The sequence below is a fragment of the Pseudophryne corroboree genome, chromosome 6 (genome assembly GCF_028390025.1).
Source record: "Pseudophryne corroboree isolate aPseCor3 chromosome 6, aPseCor3.hap2, whole genome shotgun sequence".
NCBI lineage: Eukaryota > Metazoa > Chordata > Amphibia > Anura > Myobatrachidae > Pseudophryne > Pseudophryne corroboree.
The window spans coordinates 320159938-320187831 of record NC_086449.1 but is presented as its reverse complement, the minus strand read 5'-3'; the positions used below and the strand labels follow the sequence as shown (position 1 = coordinate 320187831).

Below are 27894 nucleotides of genomic sequence, written 5' to 3'. Positions count from 1 at the left end.
GGAATCGCCGTGTTCGGATCCGAGTGAAGATTTCCAGGTCCGTTGAGGGTTCCGGTACCTGAAGGTGAGAGAGAGCGGCGCCTGGTGAGTACCGAGTCTACACCTGCACGGCAGCAGGCACCACACGCACCTGCAGGCCCCCGCACCTCTCACATGTGGGAGGGGCAAGCACAGGACCCCGCCCCTCCACCGGTATGCAGTATATATAAAGCAGCTGAGCCGGTTATTTGACTCCTCACCCGCATCATCTGCAGCCTGAGTACCAACCCTCCTTCTGGTCACTGCACTGCTCATCCCGCACAGGGTCTCATTCCTACCTGCGAGACTGATTCACCCTCTCCCCCTGCTGGTAAGTGGCCATATGTGTCCCCGATGCCTCCGCTCTGAGTGCTGTGTGACTGTATAGTGGTTCCTGCATCCGTTTCCTGGTTACTGCTGCTACTTGTTGCCGAGTCCCGAGGTGGCAAGTAACCTGGGGTTGCAGCATAGTATACGGAGGAGTATATGGTGGAAGCAGTGTACATAGGGAGTGTGTATGTGCAGTCAGTGCCAGATTAATGTTCACATGGGCTTGAAGCTGAAATTTATGAAGGGCCTATTGTCAGACTTGCCTACCCTCCCGCATTCAGCGGGAAGCTCCCGATTTTTAAGTGAGCCTCCCGCTGCCCCGCAAAACTTGCCAGCCCCCCGGATTTTCAGGGTCCTCACCGAAAATCAGCACTGCGCAAGTCCGGAGGGCCCAGCACCTGCACGGGAGACTTCGGGGGCGGCAGTGTCCGTCTTGCTAGGCACACTGCACAGTGACAAGGAAGCAGTCTCAATCAGGGGTGTGCTTCCTGTGGCTGGCCCCTCCCACCACACTCAGAGAGAGAGCTGCGTGTATGAGGCCAGCAGCAGCAGAAGCTGACCTCTCTCTCTGCTCCTCGGCTCTCACTGCTGCCTTCCCACACTGTCCTCTAGTCTGCTCCTAAGAGGAAGGAACAACGTAGCCAGGTGACTGCTGTGTGTAATGGGGGGAATGTAATGTGGCACTGACTCGGTGTAATATGGGGTAGGGGGCTGTGTATGATGTGGAGCTGGGTGTAATATGTGAGCTGGGTGTAATATGGGGGAGAGGGCTGTGTATGATGTGGAGCTGGGTGTAATATGTGAGCTGGGTGTAATATGGGGGAGGGGGTTGTGTATAATGTAATGTGCTGGGTGTAATATGGGGGAGGGGGGTGGTGTTTGCTGTGTGTAATGTGCTGGATGTAATATGGGGGAGGGGGACTGTGTGTAATGTGCTGGGTGTAATATGGGGGAGGGGGACTGTGTGTAATGTGCTGGGTGTAATATGGGGGAGGGGGACTGTGTGTAATGTGCCGGGTGTAATATGGGGGAGGGGGACTGTGTGTAATGTGCCGGGTGTAATATGGGGGAGGGGGACTGTGTGTAATGTGCCGGGTGTAATATGGGGGAGGGGGACTGTGTGTAATGTGCCGGGTGTAATATGGGGGAGGGGGACTGTGTGTAATGTGCCGGGTGTAATATGGGGGAGGGGGACTGTGTGTAATGTGCCGGGTGTAATATGGGGGAGGGGGACTGTGTGTAATGTGCCGGGTGTAATATGGGGGAGGGGGACTGTGTGTAATGTGCCGGGTGTAATATGGGGGAGGGGGACTGTGTGTAATGTGCTGGGTGTAATATGGGGGAGGGGGACTGTGTGTAATGTGCTGGGTGTAATATGGGGGAGGGGGACTGTGTGTAATGTGCTGGGTGTAATATGGGGGAGGGGGACTGTGTGTAATATGGGGGAGGGGGGACTGTGTGTAATGTGCTGGGTGTAATATGGGGGAGGGGGACTGTGTGTAATGTGCTGGGTGTAATATGGGGGAGGGGGGACTGTGTGTAATGTGCTGGGTGTAATATGGGGGAGGGGGACTGTGTGTAATGTGCTGGGTGTAATATGGGGGAGGGGGACTGTGTGTAATGTGCTGGGTGTAATATGGGGGAGGGGGACTGTGTGTAATGTGCTGGGTGTAATATGGGGGAGGGGGGACTGTGTGTAATGTGCTGGGTGTAATATGGGGGAGGGGGACTGTGTGTAATGTGCTGGGTGTAATATGGGGGAGGGGGACTGTGTGTAATGTGCTGGGTGTAATATGGGGGAGGGGGACTGTGTGTAATGTGCTGGGTGTAATATGGGGGAGGGGGACTGTGTGTAATGTGCTGGGTGTAATATGGGGGAGGGGGACTGTGTGTAATGTGCTGGGTGTAATATGGGGGAGGGGGACTGTGTGTAATGTGCTGGGTGTAATATGGGGGAGGGGGACTGTGTGTAATGTGCTGGGTGTAATATGGGGGAGGGGGACTGTGTGTAATGTGCTGGGTGTAATATGGGGGAGGGGGACTGTGTGTAATGTGCTGGGTGTAATATGGGGGAGGGGGACTGTGTGTAATGTGCTGGGTGTAATATGGGGGAGGGGGACTGTGTGTAATGTGCTGGGTGTAATATGGGGGAGGGGGACTGTGTGTAATGTGCTGGGTGTAATATGGGGGAGGGGGACTGTGTGTAATGTGCTGGGTGTAATATGGGGGAGGGGGACTGTGTGTAATGTGCTGGGTGTAATATGGGGGAGGGGGACTGTGTGTAATGTGCTGGGTGTAATATGGGGGAGGGGGACTGTGTGTAATGTGCTGGGTGTAATATGGGGGAGGGGGACTGTGTGTAATGTGCTGGGTGTAATATGGGGGAGGGGGACTGTGTGTAATGTGCTGGGTGTAATATGGGGGAGGGGGACTGTGTGTAATGTGCTGGGTGTAATATGGGGGAGGGGGACTGTGTGTAATGTGCTGGGTGTAATATGGGGGAGGGGGACTGTGTGTAATGTGCTGGGTGTAATATGGGGGAGGGGGACTGTGTGTAATGTGCTGGGTGTAATATGGGGGAGGGGGACTGTGTGTAATGTGCTGGGTGTAATATGGGGGAGGGGGACTGTGTGTAATGTGCTGGGTGTAATATGGGGGAGGGGGACTGTGTGTAATGTGCTGGGTGTAATATGGGGGAGGGGGACTGTGTGTAATGTGCTGGGTGTAATATGGGGGAGGGGGACTGTGTGTAATGTGCTGGGTGTAATATGGGGGAGGGGGACTGTGTGTAATGTGCTGGGTGTAATATGGGGGAGGGGGACTGTGTGTAATGTGCTGGGTGTAATATGGGGGAGGGGGACTGTGTGTAATGTGCTGGGTGTAATATGGGGGAGGGGGACTGTGTGTAATGTGCTGGGTGTAATATGGGGGAGGGGGACTGTGTGTTATGTGCTGGGTGTAATATGGGGGAGGGGGGACTGTGTGTTATGTGCTGGGTGTAATATGGGGAGGGGGGCTGTGTGTAATGTAATGTGCTGGGTGTAGTATGGGGCTGTGTATGATGTGAGCTGGGTGTAATATGGGGGAGGGGGTTGTGTATAATGTAATGTGCTGGGTGTAATATGGGTGAGTTGCGTATAATGTAATGTGCTGGGTGTAATATGGGGGAGGGGTGTGTATAATGTAATGTGCTGGGTGTAATAAGTGGGAGGGAGCAGTGCATAATGCAATGTATTCTGGTGCTGTAAGTACTAGGTGTAATGTGTATGTGGGTGTATGTCTACACACACACAGTGCTGAAAGTGGGCCGGTATACACTGGTATGGCATACCGGCACTTCGAGCACTGACTGCCGCATCTTTTCAAATTCGTCACTATTAACGCGCCAATTGGAGCTCTTGAACCAGCAGCCAATCAGGAGCAGCCACTCCTGATTGGCTGCTGGTCTGTGGCAGATTTGAAATAGTGGCGGTCATAGGTGGACCATAGCTACCCAGAAGGCCGCTGCCCTCAGCCTCCTCCTCCGCACTGCCGCCCACAGCCGCCTCCTCTGCACCGTCGATGACCACAGCCTCCTCATCCTCCACACCGCCGACCACACACTCCTCCGCTCATTAACCAATCTTACCCTGCTGCCTTTCTCTCTCCCTACTGTATGTCTCTGCTGTCCTCTCCCTATGTCTCTTCCTGTCTCTCTGTCACTCTCCCTGTCCCTACTGTATGTCCCTGCTGTCACTCTCCCTGTCCCTGAATTTTGGCTCATTCCGTGTGGATTGTGGCTCATACTGTGTAGCATAATGTGAATTTCGGCTCACACCATGTGGCATAATGTGTGTGTGTGTGTGTGTGTGTGTATGTATATATATATATATATATATATATATATATATATATATATATTACACATGTGTGTGTGTGTGTGTGTATGTATATATATATATATATATATATATATATATATATATATATATATATATATATATATATTATATAGCATTTGGAGAGACTCGGCACTCTCTTGTGGAAAGCAATTACTTGCTGCGGTGCCATCCAGGGAATAAACACTCCTGTAACAATGTTTGATGATGGCGGCACTCAGCAGACTCATTTAAAGATGAAAAAAGCCTTTTATTTTCGGACCGAAAATAAAAGGCTTTTTTCATCTTTAAATGAGTCTGCTGAGTGCCGCCATCATCAAACATTATATATATATATATATATATATATATAATCCCGCACCAGTGTGTATAGATTTTGGTTTTCTCTGTCACTTAATGTGCACAGTAGATTAAATTAATGTATCTTGCACTTATATTGTTGCTTTTTTTCTAATTCTTTTTTTGCTGCTTTTTGTACTATAGTTTTCACCTGCCATTGCAGGACACACCCCTGATTTCAATAAACACACCCATAGGCGGAACTAGACACACCCCTTGGGCGGAGCTCGACACACCCCTGCACGGCGCATTCTGCTGCCACCTGGAATCTCCCTGAAACTAGTTTTCAAAAGTAGGCAAGTATGCCTATTGTGTGCCACTGCAGGGGGTGTGACAATTACTGCAGTGGAATGACTGATGTGTGAGCGTGTGACCCGTACTGTGGGTGTGTGGTCTACTCAAAGGGTGTGGCCTGTGCTGTAGGTGTGGTTATTTCTATGGAGGGAATAGCTAGTGCACACCTTCAACAACTTTATATTGGATCTTTAACAGTAAAGTTTTTGTTTTTTTGTGAAATGGTGAGAACTGTATTATCTGCCTTTTCTTGAGTGCTACAATAATTTAAATTAATTAAAAAAAATCAGAAATATTCATGATTAATGCCATATTTATGTAAGTGTATAGTTCACATTTTTAGTCACTGTAGTAAATTAATAAATTAACTGCCTTCTTAGCTCCTGTCATTTTAGAAAAATAAGGAGGAGGGTGGTAAGGGTTAACTTACTGCACTGCAGATGTGCATGCATTAACAATGGGCATCTTGAAGTGGGTTTAGAAGAGAATTCTGAGTGCCAGGTGCCGTCTGTGAAACACACAGTGCTGCCGATCCCGGGGTAACCAGCCAGCACATATATTACATACATCATAACATGTATGTTTATATAAAACATAGAATTTGACGGCAGATAAGAACCACTTGGCCCATCTAGTCTGCCCTTTTTTTTTTTTTTTTTAACCATACAGTATTTTTATCTCAAACCTTATTTGATCCTTATTTCTTTGTAAGGATGTCCTTATGTCTATCCCATGCATGTTTAAATTGCTTTACTGTCTTAGCCTCTACCACCTCTGATGGGAGGCTAATCCACTTATCCACTACCCTTTCTGTGAAGTAATTTTTCCTCAAATTTCCCCACCCCCTAGCACTCTCTTTGCACTATGTGGTCAGCACTGCAGCCCGTTATACATATGCCACACCGTAGAAGGGGTACCCATTATACACATGCCACACTGTAGTAGGATTACCAGTTATACACATGCCAAACCATAGAATGAGTACCTGTTATATACATGCCACACCGTTGTAGGATTCCTCTTTATACACATGTCACACTATAGTAGTGGTACCCGTTATACACATGTCACACTGTAGTAGGGATAGCCGTTATACACATGTCACACCCTAATAGCGATACCTGTTATACACATGCCACACCGTAGTAGTGGTACTCATTATACACATACCACACCATAGTAGTGGCACCCGTTATACACATGCCATACCGTAGTAGGGGTACACATTACACACATGCTACACCATAGTAGTGGTGCCCGTTATACACATGCCACGCCGTAGTAGGGGTACCCATTATATACATGCCACACCGTAGTAGGGGTACTAATTATACACATGCCACATTGTAGTAATGGTTCCCATTATACACATGCCACACCATAGTAGTGGTTCTCGTTATACACATGCCACACCATAGTAGTGGTTCCCGTTATACACATGCCACACCGTAGTAGGGGTACCCAGTATTAGAGATGAGCGGGTTCGGTTCCTCGGAATCCGAACCCTCCCGAACTTCAGCCTTTTTACACGGGTCCGAGGCAGACTCGGATCTTCCCGCCTTGCTCGGCTAACCCGAGCGCGCCCGAACGTCATCATCCCGCTGTCTGATTCTCGCGAGGCTCGTATTCTATCGCGAGACTCGGATTCTATATAAGGAGCCGCGCGTCGCCGCCATTTTCACACGTGCATTGAGATTGATAGGGAGAGGACGTGGCTGGCGTCCTCTCCGTTAGAATAGATAGAGACACTTGAGTTGATTACTTAGTAATTTTGGGGAGCATTAGGGAGTACTCAGAGTGCAGAGTTTTGCTGATAGTTACTAGTGACCACCACCAGTTTTATTTATTATTATTAAATATAATCCGTTCTCTGCCTGAAAAAAAACGATACACAGTCACATACCATATCTGTGCTCAGCCTCAGTGTGCTGCATGATAATATCATCTATATGTATATCTGACTGTGCTGAGTGCTCACTGTTCACACAGCTGAATTGTGGGGGAGACTGGGGTGCAGTTATAGCAGGAGTACAGTGCACACTTTTGCTGCCAGTGTGACTGACCAGTGACCACCAGTATATTGTCTGCCTGAAAAAGTTAAACACTCCTGTGGTGTTTTTTTTTTTTTTTTATTCTATAAACGCATTCTGCTGACAGTGTCCAGCAGGTCCGTCATTCATTATATTATATAAATATTTACCTGCAGTAGTGTTATATTTTTTTTGTTCATCTCTATCATCTTTATCATCTCTATATTAGCAGACGCAGTACGGTAGTCCACGGCTGTGGCTACCTCTGTGTCGTGACTCGTCAGTGCTCGTCCATAATTGTATACCTACCTGTGGTGGGGGTTTTTTTTCTATCTTCTTCATACTAGTAGTTTAGGAGTCTGCTGACAGTGTCCAGCAGGTCCGTCATTATATTATATATACCTGCAGTAGTGATATATATATATTTTTAATATCATTATCATCTCTATACTAGCAGACGCAGTACGGTAGTCCACGGCTGTAGCTACCTCTGTGTCGTCTGTCACTTGTCATCCATAAGTATACTAGTATCCATCCATCTCCATTGTTTACCTGAGGTGCCTTTTAGTTGTGCCTATTAAAATATGGAGAACAAAAATGTTGAGGTTCCAAAAATAGGGAAAGATCAAGATCCACTTCCACCTCGTGCTGAAGCTGCTGCCACTAGTCATGGCCGAGATGATGAAATTCTATCAACGTCGTCTGCCAAGGCCGATGCCCAATGTCATAGTACAGAGCATGTAAAATCCAAAACACAAAATATCAGTAAAAAAAGGACTCAAAAATCTAAAATAAAATCGTCGGAGGAGAAGCGTAAACTTGCCAATATGCCATTTACCACACGGAGTGGCAAGGAACGGCTGAGGCCCTGGCCTATGTTCATGGCTAGTGGTTCAGCTTCACATGAGGATGGAAGCACTCAGCCTCTCGCTAGAAAAATGAAAAGACTTAAGCTGGCAAAAGCACAGCAAAGAACTGTGCGTTCTTCGAAATCACAAATCCACAAGGAGAGTCCAATTGTGTCGGTTGCGATGCCTGACCTTCCCAACACTGGACGTGAAGAGCATGCGCCTTCCACCATTTGCACGCCCCCTGCAAGTGCTGGAAGGAGCACCCGCAGTCCAGTTCCTGATAGTCAGATTGAAGATGTCAGTGTTGAAGTACACCAGGATGAGGAGGATATGGGTGTTGCTGGCGCTGGGGAGGAAATTGACAAGGAGGATTCTGATGGTGAGGTGGTTTGTTTAAGTCAGGCACCCGGGGAGACACCTGTTGTCCGTGGGAGGAATATGGCCATTGACATGCCTGGTGAAAATACCAAAAAAATCAGCTCTTCGGTGTGGAAGTATTTCAACAGAAATGCGGACAACATTTGTCAAGCCGTGTGTTGCCTTTGTCAAGCTGTAATAAGTAGGGGTAAGGACGTTAACCACCTCGGAACATCCTCCCTTATACGTCACCTGCAGCGCATTCATCATAAGTCAGTGACAAGTTCAAAAACTTTGGGCGACAGCGGAAGCAGTCCACTGACCAGTAAATCCCTTCCTCTTGTAACCAAGCTCACGCAAACCACCCCACCAACTCCCTCAGTGTCAATTTCCTCCTTCCCCAGGAATGCCAATAGTCCTGCAGGCCATGTCACTGGCAATTCTGACGAGTCCTCTCCTGCCTGGGATTCCTCCAATGAATCCTTGCGTGTAACGCCTACTGCTGCTGGCGCTGCTGTTGTTGCTGCTGGGAGTCGATGGTCATCCCAGAGGGGAAGTCGTAAGACGACTTTTACTACTTCCACCAAGCAATTGACTGTCCAACAGTCCTTTGCGAGGAAGATGAAATATCACAGCAGTCATCCTGCTGCAAAGCGGATAACTGAGGCCTTGGCATCCTGGGCGGTGAGAAACGTGGTTCCGGTATCCATCATTACTGCAGAGCCAACTATAGACTTGATTGAGGTACTGTGTCCCCGGTACCAAATACCATCTAGGTTCCATTTCTCTAGGCAGGCGATACCGAAAATGTACACAGACCTCAGAAAAAGACTCACCAGTGTCCTAAAAAATGCAGTTGTACCCAATGTCCACTTAACCACAGACATGTGGACAAGTGGAGCAGGGCAGACTCAGGACTATATGACTGTGACAGCCCACTGAGTAGATGTATTGACTCCCGCCGCAAGAACAGCAGCGGCGGCACCAGTAGCAGCATCTCGCAAACGCCAACTCTTTCCTTGGCAGGCTACGCTTTGTATCACCGCTTTCCAGAATACGCACACAGCTGAAAACCTCTTACGGCAACTGAGGAAGATCATCGCAGAATGGCTTACCCCAATTGGACTCTCCTGTGGATTTGTGGCATCGGACAACGCCAGCAATATTGTGTGTGCATTAAATATGGGCAAATTCCAGCACGTCCCATGTTTTGCACATGCCTTGAATTTGGTGGTGCAGAATTATTTAAAAAACGACAGGGTCGTGCAAGAGATGCTGTCGGTGGCCAGAAGAATTGCGGGACACTTTCGGCGTACAGGCACCACGTACAGAAGACTGGAGCAACACCAAAAACGCCTGAACCTGCCCTGCCATCATCTGAAGCAAGAAGTGGTAACGAGGTGGAATTCAACCCTCTATGTGCTTCAGAGGTTGGAGGAGCAGCAAAAGGCCATTCAAGCCTATACAACTGACCACGATATAGGAGGTGGAATGCACCTGTCTCAAGCGCAGTGGAGAATGATTTCAACGTTGTGCAAGGTTCTGCAACCTTTTGAACTTGCCACACGTGAAGTCAGTTCAGACACTGCCAGCCTGAGTCAGGTCATTCCCCTCATCAAGCTTTTGCAGAAGAAGCTGGAGACATTGAAGGAGGAGCTAACACTGAGCGATTCCGCTAGGCATGTGGGACTTGTGGATGGAGCCCTTAATTCGCTTAACAAGGATTCACGGGTGGTCAATCTGTTGAAATCAGAGCACTACATTTTGGCCACCGTGCTCGATCCTAGATTTAAAACCTACCTTGGATCTCTCTTTCCGGCAGACACAAGTGTGCAGGGGTTCAAAGAACTGCTGGTGAGAAAATTGTCAAGTCAAGCGGAACGCGACCTGTCAACATCTCCTCCTTCACATTCTCCCGCAACTGGGGGTGCGAGGAAAAGGCTCAGAATTCCGAGCCCACCCGCTGGCGGTGATGCAGGGCAGTCTGGAGCGACTGCTGATGCTGACATCTGGTCCGGACTGAAGGACCTGCCAACGATTACGGACATGTCGTCTACTGTCACTGCATATGATTCTCTCACCATTGAAAGAATGGTGGAGGATTATATGAGTGACCGCATCCAAGTAGGCACGTCAGACAGTCCGTACGTATACTGGCAGGAAAAAGAGGCAATTTGGAGGCCTTTGCACAAACTGGCTTTATTCTACCTAAGTTGCCCTCCCACAAGTGTGTACTCCGAAAGAGTGTTTAGTGCCGCCGCTCACCTTGTCAGCAATCGGCGTACGAGGTTACTTCCAGAAAATGTGGAGAAGATGATGTTCATTAAAATGAATTATAATCAATTCCTCCATGGAGACATTCACCAGCAGCAATTGCCTCCACAAAGTACACAGGGAGCTGTGATGGTGGATTCCAGTGGGGACGAATTGATAATCTGTGAGGAGGGGGATGTACACGGTGATGAATCGGAGGATGATGATGAGGTGGACATTTTGCCTCTGTAGAGCCAGTTTGTGCAAGGAGAGATTAATTGCTTCTTTTTTGGTGGGGGTCCAAACCAACCCGTCATTTCAGTCACAGTCGTGTGGCAGACCCTGTCACTGAAATGATGGGTTGGTTAAAGTGTGCATGTCCTGTTTATACAACATAAGGGTGGGTGGGAGGGCCCAAGGACAATTCCATCTTGCACCTCTTTTTTCTTTCATTTTTCTTTGCGTCATGTGCTGTTTGGGGAGTGTTTATTGGAAGGGCCATCCTGCGTGACACTGCAGTGCCACTCCTAGATGGGCCAGGTGTTTGTGTCGGCCACTACGGTCACTTATCTTAGTCACACAGCTACCTCATTGCGCCTCTTTTTTTTCTTCTTTGCGTCATGTGCTGTTTGGGGAGTATTTTTTGGAAGGGCCATCCTGCGTGACACTGCAGTGCCACTCCTAGATGGGCCAGGTGTTTGTGTCGGCCACTAGGGTCACTTATCTTAGTCACACAGCTACCTCATTGCGCCTCTTTTTTTTCTTCTTTGCGTCATGTGCTGTTTGGGGAGTATTTTTTGGAAGGGCCATCCTGCGTGACACTGCAGTGCCACTCCTAGATGGGCCAGGTGTTTGTGTCGGCCACTAGGGTCACTTATCTTAGTCACACAGCTACCTCATTGCGCCTCTTTTTTTTCTTCTTTGCGTCATGTGCTGTTTGGGGAGTATTTTTTGGAAGGGCCATCCGGCCTGACACTGCAGTGCCACTCCTAGATGGGCCAGGTGTTTGTGTCGGCCACTAGGGTCGCTTAGCTTACTCACACAGCTACCTCATTGCGCCTCTTTTTTTTCTTTGCGTCATGTGCTGTTTGGGGAGTGTTTTTTGGAAGGGCCATCCTGCGTGACACTGCAGTGCCACTCCTAGATGGGCCAGGTGTTTGTGTCGGCCACTTGGGTTGCTGAGCTTAGTCATCCAGCGACCTCGGTGCAAATTTTAGGACTAAAAATAATATTGTGAGGTGTGAGGTGTTCAGAATAGACTGAAAATGAGTGGAAATTATGGTTATTGAGGTTAATAATACTTTGGGATCAAAATGACCCCCAAATTCTATGATTTAAGCTGTTTTTTAGGGTTTTTTGAAAAAAACAGCCGAATCCAAAACACACCCGAATCCGACAAAAAAAATTCTGTGAGGTTTTGCCAAAACGCGTTCGAACCCAAAACATGGCCACGGAACCGAACCCAAAACCAAAACACAAAACCCGAAAAATTTCCGGTGCACATCTCTACCCAGTATACACATGCCACTCCGTAGTAGGGATTTCGTTATACACATGTCACACCATAGTAGGGGTACCTGTCATACACATGCCACACCGTAGTAGTGGTTCCCATTATACACATACCATACCATAGTAGTGGTTCCCATTATACACATGCCACACAGTAGTAGGGGTACCAATTATACACATGCTACACCGTATTACCCGTTACATACATGTCACACCATAGCAGGGATACCCATTATACACATGCCACACTATAGTAGAGATACCAATTATACACATGCCACAACGTAGTAGTGGTTCCCATTATACAAATGCCACACAGTAGTTGGAGTACCCTTTAGAATGTAAGCTCTCACGAGCAGGGCCCTCTTCCCTCATGTGCTTATCCTTTCTTACTTTAATAATCTTCAACTGCATCAACTCCAGCAGTCTTCTGCCACCTGATACTTTTTCCAGTGTCATCTGCTGATGTAACTATGTTTATTTACCCTGTACTTGTCCTATACTGTCATCAACTCTAAGTTGCTGTTTTCCTGTTTGAATATTTATGTACTCTGTAATTGGGCGCTGCAGAACCCTTGTGGCGTCATATAAATAAAGGATAATAATAATAATAATAATAATACAACACATGCCACCCCCTAGAATGGGTACCCGTTATACATACCTGTTATACACATGCCACACCATAGTAGAGATACCAATTATACACATACCACACCTTAGTAGTGGTGTCAGTTATACACATGCCACGCCATAGTAGGGGTTCTAATTATACACATGCCACACCGTAGTAGGGGGACCCATTATAAACATGTCACACTGTAGTAGGGGTACCCATTATACACATGCCACACTGTAGTAGGGGTACCCATTATACACATGCTACACCATATTACCCATTATATACATGTCACACTGTAGCAGGGGTACCCATTATACACATGCCACACCGTAGTAGGCATACCTGTTATACACATGCCACAACGTAGTAGTGGTTCCCATTATACACATGCCATACCATAGTAGTGGTTCCCGTTATACACATGCCACACTGTAGTAGGGGTACCCATTATACATATGCTACACCGTATTACCCATTATATACATGTCACACCGTAGCAGGGGTACCCATTATACACATGCCACACTTTAGTAGGGGTACCCATTATACACATGCTAAACCGTATTACCCATTATATACATGTCACACTGTAGCAGGGGTACCCATTATACACATGCCACACCGTAGTAGGCATACCTGTTATACACATGCCACAACGTAGTAGTGGTTCCCATTATACAAATGCCACACAGTAGTTGGAGTACTCGTTATACACATGCCACACCGTAGAATGGGTACCCGTTATACACATACATTATATACATGCCACATCATAGTAGAGATACCAATTATACACATGCCACACCGTAGTAGTGGTACCCGTTATACACATGCCACACCTTAGTAGTGTTGTCCGTTATACACAGTCCACACGGTAGTAGTGGTGCCAGTTATACACATGCCACACCGTAGTAGTGGTACACACATGCCACGCCGTAGTAGGGGTACCCATTATATACATGCCACACCATAGTAGGGGTACTAATTATACACATGCCACATTGTAGTAATGGTTCCCATTATACACATGCCACACCGTAATAGGGATACCTGTTATACACTTGCCCCACCGTAGTAGTGGTTCTCGTTATACACATGCCACACCGTAGTAGGGGTACCCAGTATACACATGCCACACCGTAGTAGGGATTTCATTATACACCTGCCACACCATAGTAGGGGTGCCCGTTATACACATGAAACACCGTAGAAGTGGTACCCGTCACACACATGCCACACCATAGTAGTGGTACTTGTTATACACATGCCACACTGTAGTAGTGGTTCTAGTTATACACACGTCACACCATAGTAGGGGTACCCATTATACACATGCCACACCGTAGTAGTGGTTCCCATTATACACATGCCATACCATAGTAGTGGTTCCCGTTATACACATGCCACACCGTAGTAGGGGTAACCATTATACACATGCTACACCATATTACCCATTACATACATGTCACACCGTAGCAGGGATACCGTTATACACATGCCACACTATAGTAGAGATACCAATTATACACATGCCACAACGTAGTAGTGGTTCTCGTTATACAAATGCCACACAGTAGTTGGAGTACCCGTTATACACATGCCACACCCTAGAATGGGTACCCGTTATACACACCTGTTATACACATGCCACACCTTAGAATGGGTACCCGTTATACGCACCTGTTATACACATGCCACACCATAGTAGTGGTACCAGTTATACACATGCCAAACCGTAGTAGTGGTACCAGTTATACACATGCCACACCATAGCAGTGGTACCAGTTATACACATGCCACACCTTAGTAGTGGTGCCAGTTATACACATGCCACGCCATAGTAGGGGTTCTAGTTATACACATGCCACACCGTAGTAGGGGGACCCATTATACACATGTCACACCGTAGTAGGGGTACCCGTTATACACATGCCACACTGTAGTAGGGGTACCCATTATACACATGCTACACCATATTACCCATTATATACATGTCACACTGTAGCAGGGGTACCCATTATACACATGCCCCACCGTAGTAGGCATACCTGTTAAACACATGCCACAACGTAGTAGTGGTTCCCATTATACACATGCCATACCATAGTAATGGTTCCCGTTATACACATGCCACACTGTAGTAGGGATACCCATTATACATATGCTACACCGTATTACCCATTATATACATGTCACACAGTAGCAGGGGTACCCATTATACACATGCCACACCGTAGTAGGCATACCTGTTATACACATGCCACAACATAGTAGTGGTTCCCATTATACAAATGCCACACAGTAGTTGGAGTACCCGTAATACACATGCCACACCGTAGAATGGGTACCCGTTATACACACCCATTATACACATGCCACATCATAGTAGAGATACCAATTATACACATGCCACACCGTAGTAGTGGTACCCGTTATACACGTGCCACACCTTAGTAGTGGTGCCCGTTATACACAGTCCACACGGTCGTAGTGGTGCCAGTTATACACATGCAACGCCGTAGTAGGGGTACTAATTATACACATGCCACATTGTAGTAATGGTTCCCATTATACACATGCCACACCATAGTAGCAGTTCCCGTTATACACATGCCACACCATAATAGTGGTTCCCCTTATACACATGCCACACCGTAGTAGGGGTACCCAGTATACACATGCCACACCGTAGTAGGGATTTCGTTATACACACGCCACACCATAGTAGGGGTGCCCATTACACACATGCCACACTGTAGTTGGAGTACCCGTTATACACATGCCACACCCTAGAATGGGTACCTGTTATACACATGCCACACCATAGTAGAGATACCAATTATACACATACCACACCTTAGTAGTGGTGCCAGTTATACACATGCCACGCCGTAGTAGGGGTTCTAATTATACACATGCCACACCGTAGTAGGGGGACCCATTATACACATGTCACACCATAGTAGGGGTACCCATTATACACATGCCACACTGTAGTAGGGGTACCCATTATACACATGCTACACCGTATTACCCCTTACATACATGGTTGATTTCTTTTTGGAGCCGTGAGTGCCGCCTGACGCATATTCTATTGTATTTGAGAATTTCCTTCAATGGAGGGCACCGGCCATTTATTTGCTTTCATTCTCTCCCAACAAGGAGTGCAGCTGACCAGTTACATATATATACACTGCTCAAAAAAAATAAAGGGAACACTAAAATAACACATCCTAGATCTGAATGAATGAAATATTCTTATTAAATACTGGAGTGTGTCAGCAGTTCCTGCAAGACGAAGGCATTGATGCTATGGACTGGCCCGTCCGTTGCCCAGACCTGAATCCAATTGAGCACATCTGGGACATCATGTCTCGCTCCATCCACCAACGCCACGTTGCACCACAGACTGTCCAGGAGTTGGCGGATGCTTTAGTCCAGGTCTGGGAGGAGATCCCTCAGGAGACTATCCGCCACCTCATCAGGAGCATGCCCAGGTGTTGTAGGGAGGTCATACAGGCACGTGGAGGCCACACACACTACTGAGCCTCAATTTGACTTGTTTTAAGGACATTACATCAAAGTTGGATCAGCCTGTAGTGTGTTTTTCCACTTTAATTTTGAGGGTGACTCAAAATCCAGACCTCCATGGGTTAATAAATTTGATTTCCATTGATCATTTTTGTGTGATTTTGTTGTCAGCACATTCAACTATGTAAAGAACAAAGTATTTAATAAGAATATTTCATTCATTCAGATCTAGGATGTGTTATTTTAGTGTTCCCTTTATTTTTTTGAGCAGTGTATATATGTATATATATATATATATATATATATATGTGTGTATGTATGTGTGTGTGTGTGTGTGTGTGTGTGTGTATGTATATATATATATATATATATATATCTCCTGCCCTGAATAAGCCACTTCCCTATAAAATGCCTCCCTTACTTCTACTCTTGACACAGGTGACCACTATTCACCCTCGCAGATCCACACCTCAACTCTGACATTCCAAATGCACCCGATACTTGTAAAAGTGTTCACGTACTGCCGAGCAACAGTGGAGGAAATCACACTCTAAGGCCACCTTCCTCCATTTTAAATTGATGCTGTCATCCTACAGTGTAGTCCTTTCCCTCTCTAAACAGTCATATTTCAAAACCCTATCTACTCTCAGTCATCAAACCCCCAGCATCTCTTCAACACTTTCAACTCCCTCCTCTGTCCACCCCCTCCTCACCTCTTCTTCTCACTCTCTGCCCTTAAATTTGCCACCTATGTTGCATCTAAAATTGACTCCATACTACAGGACATTACATCCCGCCAGTCCATCAGCACCCTCCCTTCTTTCCCAGCCTACCCTTCCCCATCCATCTTACCTACTCTGACTTCTTTTCCATAACTTCGTTTTCCCATGTATCTGGAAATTAAATCTGGCCATGCCCCCCTTCCACCTCCCCCTTAACTGTGTCCCCTCCTGCCTTCTCTGTTCCTCTTCTCCTTTTGTCTGTTCTGTCTTGCTGCCTCCTCAATTTCTCCCTCTCATCAGGCATTGTCCCCTCTGCATTCAATCATGCCTTTGTCTCCTCATTCTTAAAAAACCTACCCTTGATCCTAACACTGTCTCCAAACAAATCTACCTCCTCCTCTTTGCCTTCAAACACCTTAAATGCACTGTCTTACTTGCTTTCTTTCCTTACACTCCCTGTTTGACCCATTTCAATCTGGCATCTGTCCTCCCCACTTCACAGAAACTGCCCTTACAGAAACTCAGCAATGACCTCCCTGCTGCTAAATCCAAAGTTGACTACTGTCTGCTCAATTTCCTTGACCTCTCTGCTGCTTTTTAACACAGTGGATAACCCTCTCCTCCTGCAAATCCTTAAATTACTTGGCCTATGTAAACCTTTCCTCTTCTGGATATCTTCCTATGTTTCTGACCATTCCTTCTCTGTTTCCTCTCATGACTACACTCCTCCCCCCCCCCCCCCCCCCCCATCACATGCACTAACAATTGGTGTCCCTTAAGATTCTGTTCTGGGTCCTCTCCTATTCTCCCTCTATACAGTATGTCCTCTTTAAGTGATCTCGTCAGCTGTTTCACCTCCAATATCATCTCTATGCTGATGATACTCATCTACCATTCCTCCCCTGACCTCTTACCCTCTTCCTCACTCATTTCTTCAACTATCTCTCTGAAATATCTTCCTGGATGTCCCAGTGTTTTCTTAAACTAAACATGACTTAAAATGAGCTGATCATCTTGACACCCTCCTGCATAAAGCTTACATCCGACAATTTCATTATCTATTGAAGGCACAACCATCTCTTCTAGCCTCCAAGTGTGCTGTCTTGCAGTTATCCTTCACTCTGTCCTCTCCTTCAAACCACACATTAAGTACCTTTCACAGTCCTGCCATTTCTATCTCAAAATATTTCCAGGATAAGACCTTTCTCACCCTGGATGCTACTAAGACCCTCATCCAGTCACTGGCCATCTCCCAATTGGACTACTGTAATCTCCTCCTATCTGGCCTGACTTCTGGCTCTCTCCACTCCAATATGTCCTCCATGCTGCTACCTCACTCATCTCCCTCTCCAAATATGCTATGCCTGCCTCCCCTTGCCTCCCCTTTCCTATAAGCCATACGCTGGCTCCCCATCCCTTTCAAATCCAAATTCTAGCTACTCACACTCACTACAAAGCACTCACCCATTCCTGGCCCATTTACATGATGTCATCTCCCTTCACACTCCCAGGTGCCCTCTTCACTCCACAAATGAATGCCATCTATCCTGCTAAGTGATTGCTTCCTCCTATTCTCCCCTCCAAGATTTTGCCCTTGATGCTCCCTACTTCTGGAATCATCTCAATATCAGACTCTCCACCTGTATACAAAGCAACAAAGTGCTCTCAAGGTCCACTTCTTCCTCAAACACAGCCACCTCTCATCTTAACCCTCTGTTCCATGCTCACTGTCTAATGCATCTGTGTCACTCTATCTGTCTGCCCCTCCTGTTTAAAAATGTAAGCTCTCATGAGCAGGGCTCTCTTCCCTCATGTGGTTTGGCGTCTCTTACCTATACTGTCATCTATTCCACAATCCCTTCAATGGCACCCATCCATTGGTTTTAATCTGTGGTCTCAAATAAACACATTACATGCAGCTGAGAGGGCTCATCTATTGCTCTATATAGATTGCCCCTTTCTTATAATATTGAATTATGCTCTTCTCAATATCTGGTAATGTTTTCCTATCAAAATAATGTACTTGAAGCGTCATGCATTTGTCAATTCATAAAAGGAAGGCAACAATCCAAAAAAAGTAACTTATTGCAATCGTCATTATGAGAGTCAGCAGTTGGTGAAAAGATCTTTTCTGAGGGCCCAAAATAATTCCCTCAAAGTGATAACATAATAGATCTAGGCAGTGTCAGACTGGGGCATAAAGGGCCCACTGCGGAAATGCATTGGAAGGTACCCATGCTTAGAGGGGTGGCCAGCCTCTATAGGTGGTGTGGTCAGCCACAACAGAGGTTTGGCTGACCATTAGAGTGCATGATTTGGGCCCCTTCAAGTGGGGTGGTCTTCAGAATGCCGGCGGTCGGGCTCCCGGCGACCAGCATACCGGCGCCGGGAGCCCGACCGTCAGCATACCGACACTTATTCTCCCTCGTGGGGGTCCACGACCCCCCTGGAGGGAGAATAAAATAGTGTGGCGCGCGTATCGCGCCACCGTGCCTGTAGCGTGGCGAGCGCAGCGAGCCCGCAAGGGGCTCATTTGCACTCGCCACACTGTCGGTAAGCCGGCGGTCGGGCTCCCGGCGCCGGTATGCTGGTCGCCGGGAACCCGGCCGCCGGCAAATCGTAGTGAACCCCTTCAAGTGCATGGTGTGCAAACCTGACCCCTGTACCCCTGTGGACTAGTCCGACCCTGGAGCTAGGGTATAAGAAGGAAGATGGAGATTTCTAATGTGGTTAATAAATAACAGAACTTTTTTCCTAAAATTTGAAGACATTTTCTACAAACCCATGTAATATGAATAAAGTCTGTTTTAGGACAACAACATTTCAAACAAGCTGCCGACTCCTTCACCATCATGAATTTTTGTTGACTCAGTGACACATAAACCTGATGCAAAGTTTTGAAATGCATGTCTTGTAATATGGCAGGATGTACATTTTGCATAGTTCTCTCAAAACATAGAGCCAGCTGGTTAGAGCAGGTCATCATTAGGAGAATATCGGTCTACAGTACTGATGAGCTGTGGCACCAAGCCATCATTTATCAGAGTCATACTGTAATCTACTGTATAAGAACATAAAAATGTTTGATCTGTAAGTATTGGAACATAGAACTTGAAGCAAGATCACTATATCATCAGTGAACTGGAAAGCACATGGCCACAGGAAGAGACTTGGCAAAGACTTTTCTGTAATTTTGTACATATTGGGAACTGATCATAAGGGCCGGATTAAGCCTTGGGGGGCCCGGGCACTTAAGACAAGGGGACCCTTGGGAAAGGGGGTATATTAGATTGTGCATACCTCCCAACATGACCCATTCCAGGAGGGACAACGTTTTCTGCTCCTGGACTCCCCTTTTAATATGATTGGCGTCACCTGTGTTGAATTATTTAATTGCTAAGAAAGGTATTTCTTTCAACACAGAAGAGAATGATTATGACCTGCACTGGTAGCTGTCTCAATAGAAGTGTTGCATAAGAAGAGAGACTCATTTTGTGTTCATTTTTTGCATTAAATTTATAATCAACGTTTATCTTTTTAAACATGAATGTTATCTGACAATATGTATTTAGAGGGGATGCAGTTAAGTTGCCAATGGTCAGGATCCCGGCGGTCAGGATTCCGACGTCTGGATCCCGACCACTGACAATGCTGACAGTCGGAATCCCGGCTAACAGGAGCTATTCCCACTCGTGGGTGTCCATGACACCCATAGAGTGGGAATAGAACCTATGACAAGCGCTGCAAGCCACCAAACCCACAAGGGGACTCTTTGCGCTTGCACTGCTGATGGCCGGGATGCCGTTGTTGGTATACTGACGGCCGGCCTACCAGCTGCCGGCATGTCATACTGAACCCATTTATACTGGGTTTGGGCTGTAACGCCGGCAGTTGGGATCCCAGAGGTCAGCATCCTGACCACGGATTCCCGGCCACCAGAATGCCGACAGGGGGGGGCAAGTGCAAAGGAGCTTGCTGCACTCTTCACAGGTTCTATTCCCACTCTATGGGTGTCATGGACACCCCTATAGCACCTGTTTGCTAACATTCCAGCTGCCGGCATTGGAAGCGGTTGGGATTCCTGCGTCGGTATCCTGATTGCTGGTAAAGCCACTACATCCCTTTATATCACCCTGTTAAAAAACAAAATTAGTGGTTTGAATCCTGTGATTTATTAATTTTATAGAGTTGTATAGTCTTCCTTAAACAGAAAGGGGCTTATTCAGAGTTGCAAGCAAATAGGTCACAAATGAATCCATTTAGCTCACACAGAGAAAAATATAGATATTCACACATTTTATGCATCGGTGTGGCTGCACTACCACTCTTCATAGCTATGGTTTCATAGCTGTCATTTTTGTCAGTGTGCGCTTATTGCACCTTATCCTTTGTGCAAGAAATGTGTCTGAATAAAAGACGCATCACTGTATGCTTAGGCTACTGTGATCTGCTTTTAACTTCTAAGATTACTGTTACATACAGTTAAGTCTAGTGTGGCCTGCAAGTAAGGCTACTGTGGCCCTCTGCCAAGTTTAATGTTACCTGCTACTAAGATAAGTGTTACCTATTGCTAAAACTAGTGTTATCTGCTACTAAGGGGATGCGGTTAAAATGCCAGATGTTGGGATCCCGGCAGCCGCAATGCTGACCATAAGTATTGTGGGCGGGTTAGGGCCTGCTGCTAAGGCTAGTGTCACCTGCTACTAATGCTAATGTCTCATGATGAAGTTAGAAAGTGATTGAATAAGAAAAGGGGTGACCTCAATCACTGAAGGTAACTCACATAAGATAGACAAACTCTTTAAATACTATTCCAGATGTATGTCCTAGGAAAACTTAATGGTTTAGATTCCATTGTTCTAAGGCAAATACAGGAAGAAGCAACCTGCAGATTCTATCTAACATTCAAACCCACTGTGCACAATTGCAATAGGATGGCAGACAAAAACACTTTGGGGTATATTTACGAAGATTTGTATTTCTGCCGATTCCTGTCGAAATAGAAGTCGACTGACATCGGTCATGCAAAATTGCAACTTTTTTAATTTGAATTCGGTAATTTACTAAGCTACCGTGTTTGTTAAATTAGTATTTTCCGATGTCAATGTCATTCATATGTGTTTTTATGGTATGTGTCTTCCGGCCGTATGTTTTTGTGTTCGGGCCGAACATGGATATTTGGATGCGTGATTCGTATTTTTCAAATGCAGCAGTGTTTTGTGGACAGTGCGGACGTGTTTTTACATTTACTTTCGATTTTTAAGGTGATGAGTGGTTGTGTAGAATATGTGCAGGGCCAGCTCCAGGCCTACTCGCACCCCGAGTGAGAAAAATTTGAAGCCCCCGCCCGAACAAAACCCACCACCACCACGCGCGCTCCTGGAAAAGTGGGCGTGGCCTCACAACTGCAAACTATAAATAAATATATTTTCACACTCCCCCTACACACACAATTAGCAGCCTTACACGTAACAGCCACAGTAGTGTTCCTTACACATAATGTCTCCAGTACAGTGACAGTTGCACATAATGACCCCAGTAGTGCAGTGCCAGATAGACATGATATGCCCCCCAGATACACATGATATGCCCCCCAGCAGTGCTAGATACACATGATATGCCCCCCAGCAGTGCTAGATACACATGATATGCCCCAAGCAGTGCCAAATACACAATATACCACCCAGCAGTGCCAGATAGACATGATATGCCCCCCCAGCAGTGCCAGATAGACATGATATGCCCCCCCAGCAGTGCCAGATAGACATGATATGCCCCCCCAGCAGTGCCAGATAGACATGATATGCCCCCCCAGCAGTGCCAGATAGACATGATATGCCCCCCCAGCAGTGCCAGATAGACATGATATGCCCCCCCAGCAGTGCCAGATAGACATGATATGCCCCCCCCCCCAGCAGTGCCAGATAGATATATGCCCCCAGCAGTGCCAGATACACATATGCCCCACAGTGCCAGATACACATGTCCCCACAGTGCCAGATATGTCCCCAGTGCCAGATACATATGTCCCCACAGTGCCAGATATACCCCCAGTGCCAGATACACATGTCCCCACAGTGCCAGATACACATTTCCCCACAGTGCCAGATATGCCCCCAATATCAGATACAGATGTTCCCACAGTGCCAGATATGCCCCCAATGCCAGATACACATGTCCCCACAGTGCCAGATATTCCCAGAGTGCCAGATACACATGTCCCCACAGTGCCAGATATGCCCCCAATGCCAGATACACATATCCCCACAGTGCCAGATTACACATGTCTCCACAGTGCCAGATATGCCTCCAATGCTAGATACACATGTCCCCACAGAGCCAGATATGCCCCCCAATGCCAGCAGCTGCTGCTGCTGCTACTAGATCTCAGCTGCTGCCTGGGAAGCGCATGGAGCGAGACACTACCTGTGCATGAGGGCATGAAACGGGTTCTGCCATCGGAGCCAGAGAGAAGAGCGTAGAGCAGGAACTGGGGAGGACAGGGAAGGAGGAAGCCGCCAGCTTTCCAGCTCGGGTATGACTGACTGAGTGATTCCCCAGCTCCAATTAGGCGCCGGTCCCGCGAGCCAATCAGGAGCCTTGGCTGCCAGTCCGCGAGCTCTGATTGGCTCACGGCCCAGCGCAGCTTACATGGGGGCTGTGGAAAGCAGGCCGCGGGACGGACGCTGTGCAGGCAGGGACCTGGCTCCGAGGCAGGCTCCAATATGGACGCGAGAGCTAGAGGCGCCCATTGAGTGTGGCGCCCTGTTCAGCCGCTCTATTTGAACATGCCTGGAGCTGGCCCTGAATACATGGGAGTGTCAAAGCGCAGCCATATAAATATGCCCCAAATTGTCCGAACCTTGTGGTTTAGTTAGTGGAGAGATAGTGATCTGAGGAGTTGGTGAGTGTAGTGCTTTTCTATTTATCGATTTCTGATTGCTGTATTGTGTTTGAATGTTGTCTTGTCTTTGTTTTATTGTTAGTTATTAGTTTGTCATATTTTCTGTCAGTGTTTTTTTCATTTAGGGGGACATTTACTAAGCAGTGGTAAGAGCAGAGAAGTGAGCCAGTGGAGAAGTGCCCATGGCAACCAATCAGCACTGAAGTAACATCTATAATTTGCATACTATAAAATTATACAGAGCTACTGATTGGTTGATGTGGCAACTTCTCCACTGGCTCACTTCTCCGCTCTAATCACTGCTGAGTAAATGTCACCCTTAGTCTCTTGTCAGTGTGTGTGTGTGTGTGTGTGTGTGTGTGGTGTGTAGAGGTAAAGGAGTGTGTTTTAATTGTTCTGTGTTGTTGTCTTAAGTACAGTATGTCACATGCAGAGGTTAGAGAGGTGGAGGAGGTGAGTGAGGGAGGTGAGGTGGAGGAGGTGAGTGAGGGAAGTGAGGTGGAGGAGGTTAGTGAGGGAGATGAGGGGGAGGAGGTTAGTGAGGGTGGTGAGGTCGAGTAGGTTAGTGAGGTGGGTGAAGCAGAGGAGATTAGTGAGGAGGGGGATTAGGTGGCAGAGGATGCGCCTGGGTCCTCTAGTGAGAGATATGTGGCTCCGCAGCCACGCACCAGGACCAAAACAGAGTGCAATATTATATTCACTTTTGAGGAAAATGTGGCCCTGGTGCGGGTGATTATGAGGTACCATCGACAGCTTTTTGGGCCAGAAGCTGCTATGGTCTCATCAAAAAAATCAGTCATCTGGAAGAAGGTGGTTGATGCTGTTAATAGTGAGGGCTTGGTAAGGTGAACCGAGGAGACCTGTAGAAAGAGGTTTTACGATATTAAGCGGCATGTGAAAGCCAAAATAGCAAAGGAGGCCAAGTCAGCCTGGCAAACAGGAGGTGGGCGTCGTTTTGTCGCCACTTATTTAGAGTATGAGGAGCCCCTGCAGAACCTGATTCCTCCAGAAGTAGTGAGGGGGAATTAAGTCCCGAACTCAGATCGGCCCAGGGAGGCTGGTAAGTTGTGTTTTTTTAATATATTAATTTTGAAGATGCACTAATATATAAATTGTTTGTAGTATGCTTTGTACTGTGCATTTTTTACATGTATTGATGAGTAATAATATAGCATTTTTTTTTCCAAATATTTTTTAAATGTGTATGCTAAGAACACTGAAATGTATGTTGAGAAGGTGTTTTTTGTGGTCTTAATTTTTTCAGTATGTAGTTTATGATAAATTCGTCATGGCTTAGAATCATGCACACCAATCTTTAATATGTTATTTGGATATTGTGCATAAATAGTATTCCTACCATACTGTGTTTAAATATGCATTGTATATTTCCCAAATGAAAGATAGGTGGTGATATTTGTAATACATGGTTAGTCACATTATGTGTTATAGTTGTTTCAAAAGTATGCATACATTTTGGATAATGTTGTTTTTTTTCTAGACATTAAATTAAAGATATATGTAAAACATCTGTTTTGAAATCATGAGTAGAAGCATATGTGTGTTGAATCTTTTGTTTGGTTAATAATTTTATGCATCATATCCATTTACAGTCTCCAAAAAGTCACAAAGAGCCTCTGGCCCTGTCTCCACTCCTACTGAAGCTGAGGATGCTGATGAAGCTGGTAAGTATATTAGCACTGGGTGTGTTTTCACATCAATTTGGATACAATAATATTTTTTTTATTTTGATAGGTCCCTCCACACACGTGTTGCCACCACGGAAACGCAGTCTGGTTGTGTCTTCAAGACCACTACACATCACAACACCACATCGACGCATGTTGGAGGTTTCAGCCATGCCCCCAATGCAACTCATTGACAGTCCACAGCCTTTACCATAAGTCAAACATAGGTCAAAAATTTCAAAGATGGAAGTTCCATTTAAGATGGGATGTTGCCTATAGCAACCAATCAGATTCTAGTTCTCATTTATGTAGCACCTTCTAGAAGGGAAAACATGGAATATGATTGGTTGGTATGTGCAACATCACATTTAAAGTAGAACTCCCATCTTAGAAAAATGTCACCATTGTAGTTTTACAGTTTAAGGAAGCAGCTTAGTGACAAATAATGCACTGCGAAAATACTAAACATTAAATCAATAAAAAAAATAATAATAATTGTGCATATGTTGTCCATAGCCAGCAAACAAAATCAGCATATAATGTAGGAAATTAATTATCCAAAAATATGGCACATATACCAAATGTGTATATGGACAACATCCACAAATTTTTAATTAAAGTAACTCAACACTTGTAGCCCTAGGGAAAAAAACACATAGGAAAATCCTTATGAGTTCATCAAATTATACTTACACACAACTGGTCTCTCATTTCAGGAGATACCATTCTACACCCAACTCAGCCAGGTCAAGTGCAGGAACCTGACAATGAAGACACATTCACCTTAAATCTCACAGCAATACCACTGCCTGACCCAACAACTACACATTTGTCTACTTCGCCCACTCAAAGGACACCAGAACAGGCCATAAGCCCTACCACACCACTACCACAGTCTCAAGAACAGTCTTTTTGAGACAGCTGGTCCACCCAGCAAGCCAACAACTTAGAATGTCTGCATAGGCAAACCCAATTTATTGGTAGTCTGGTCCATCACATCCTCAGATTATGCAGAAGCAACAGCAGACAAACCACAGAAATCTCCAGAATGGCTAACACCCTGGAATTAATAAGGGCAGACAATAATAGGATGCTAGATACATACCAAAGAATCATGGGTGAGAATCTAACCTACCTGCAGATATTAACAGCAACACAAAACACTCAAGAGAGCATGGTCTGAATCATGGAAAGCCACACGACAGCCACTAGAGACTTAAATCTCACTCTAACTACCCTAACCCAGCATCTCGCCCATCAGTCTGAGCAAACAAGTACCAGTTCTACATCTACAATCCCCTTAGTGTCACCTATAACCTCACCACCAAGACGTTCTGCCCGAACACAACCAGACACAAGTGGGAAAGGGTCATCCAGCTCCAGAGGACGACCTGCAAAATTATTGATCTTAATCATTTGTTTGAAACGGACAATGGTAATTTTATGCAAGTAGCATTTTACATGTTCTGGTCACAATTAAGGCCATGGTTTATTTTTTAGTAAAAATGCTAAAAATTAACATATTTAAAACAAAAAAACAAGGATAAAGTTGTCTGTCAATTAATCATAAAGAAATTTGTGTCTAGTTGTTTAAGTATATAATATGCATGGTCACATTCAAGCACCATAGATTACACATGCAGCAGTGGTAAAGTATTGATATAGAGTAGAGTGTCTTTTGACTCAAGGGGACTCTTAGCGCTCGCCCTGCTGTTGGCATTCTGGCGGCTGGGATGCTGCTGTCAGGATATTGACAGCCAGCATCCCATCCACCGGTGTAACGTATGTAACCCTGACCTACTTACCCTACTACTGTATTTGCCACTATTGTGTACTAGTAGGAAAATGAAAAGTACACTTATACCCTCGCAGGCTCGCTATGCTTCAGACAAGGTGCCTAGCTCCAGGACTTCTGCGCTCAGCACAGGTTACTACTCCCAATCGTAGTCCACGTCTATGGTAAATAATGAAAGAGTTGAAAAAATATTTAAAAAATCAAAAAAATCTCATGTAAGTCGACCATTGTCATGTTGACCTTTTGGACCTGTCGGCTTTTTGAACCTGTCAACCTTAAGCACTGTCGACCTTTTGTCTATCGACCTTTTAACCCGGTCAACCTTTTGCATGTCAACCATTTGGGGTTGATTTATTGACTGTATTTTTTTTTTTCTGTAGATCTATTAACAGTATACCCAGTTTAATATGTGCTACAAAAATGTTTTTTTTATTTCAAGTGTTGCCTGCTGCCAAGGCTAGTGTTACATGCTACTATGGTTATTATTAAAAGAAATATAGCAAGATATGGGGCTAATTCAGCTATGGTTGGAGTAACTATTGCTGCTGCATCCTTGGAAGCAGCGGCGATAGCTCTGTATGTAAATGCAGCATGAGGTGTCTTTTACAAGTAGATGCCTCCTGCTGCAGTAGTGATCCGAGCTACATCCTGGGAAGCACCACAGAGACACCATCAGGCAGCTTGTGGCACCCATGGGGATGCACAAGCCGCCAATCACAGATCCTCAAAAGAGGTCAGGAAACCTCCTTCCAATGATGGAGATCCTGGCTTCT

The 27894-nt window shown here is 46.0% G+C and overlaps 1 long non-coding RNA gene across 1 annotated transcript; it reads left to right on the top strand.

Annotated features, from left to right (window-relative positions):
• Positions 1-776: 776 nt before the first annotated feature.
• LOC134935228 (uncharacterized) lies at positions 777-26874 on the top strand. The gene is made up of 3 exons (XR_010180000.1): positions 777-993; positions 25252-25323; positions 25394-26874. It is a non-coding gene; the product is annotated as an uncharacterized LOC134935228 (long non-coding RNA).
• Positions 26875-27894: the final 1020 nt, after the last annotated feature.